Raw genomic sequence first — 983 nt, forward strand, 5'->3', positions numbered from 1 at the left:
ATCCAAAAATCTCTAATGACTGAAGAGTCTGATAAACTTCTTTTCTTCATTTGCTTCAAATTCTCTGTCTCTGAATATCCCCTCTGTACAACCGACAGATACACGGTAACCTGCATTAACCCACAGCAGGTACCACTTGTCTAGGAGCAGACTTGGATTTCCACAAGGTGGTCTTTACATATTCCACCACAGCACCCACTCTTCTATGTTTGAATATAGAACATAGAAGGCTCACTTTGTGGGTGTCTCCCACCATAAACTGTGAGTGCAGGCAGGAAATGTGTCTTGCATTTCTAAGATAATGCTCATATAGAAAGTATTTGATATATGATAAATAAGAATATAATATTTTGTATTTACAAACCACATTTTATGCTGGTCTTTTATTCAAGAAATCAAAAATTTGAGATGATGTGCAGACAATAAAAGTGTTTTCGTCCATTTCGGAACATCTCCCTGAAAATATAACTCAAACCACAATAACCCTATCAGGAATCAAAGCAGTTTCATTTGGTCAACTACAGACAGTTAAAGTTTTTGGGAATGGAAGACTATCCCACGCACAAACTCTGGTCTTCTTCATTCTCTTCTACTCTATGATATTCACCACTTTGAGCCAGCTGGTGGCATTGTGGTTAAGGTGGTTGGATTCCATGTGGCCAGCTTTGTGGTTCAAGTCCTGAACCTGGCAGCTTGCAAAACACAACAAGTATCTATGTGTGCATGTCCAAAAAAAGAGGAATAGAGAAGGGCATTCCTCCCGGGGGGGGGGTGCTCTCACTCGCACTTGCTCGCTGTCTCTCTCTCTCTAGCAAGCACATGTACCCTTTGGCAAATTTTTAAATATGATATTTACTACCATACACACAAAAATGAATATACACATGTACACACCAATAAGTGTCAGATTTTCATGGAATTGTCTTGTACCATAATCATCCAAAATATATCCATTATTGCTTGTAAGGTGTCCTGAGCAGGGG

This window comes from Tupaia chinensis, unplaced genomic scaffold (assembly GCF_000334495.1).
Source record: "Tupaia chinensis unplaced genomic scaffold, TupChi_1.0 Scaffold143936_1, whole genome shotgun sequence".
Lineage (NCBI taxonomy): Eukaryota > Metazoa > Chordata > Mammalia > Scandentia > Tupaiidae > Tupaia > Tupaia belangeri.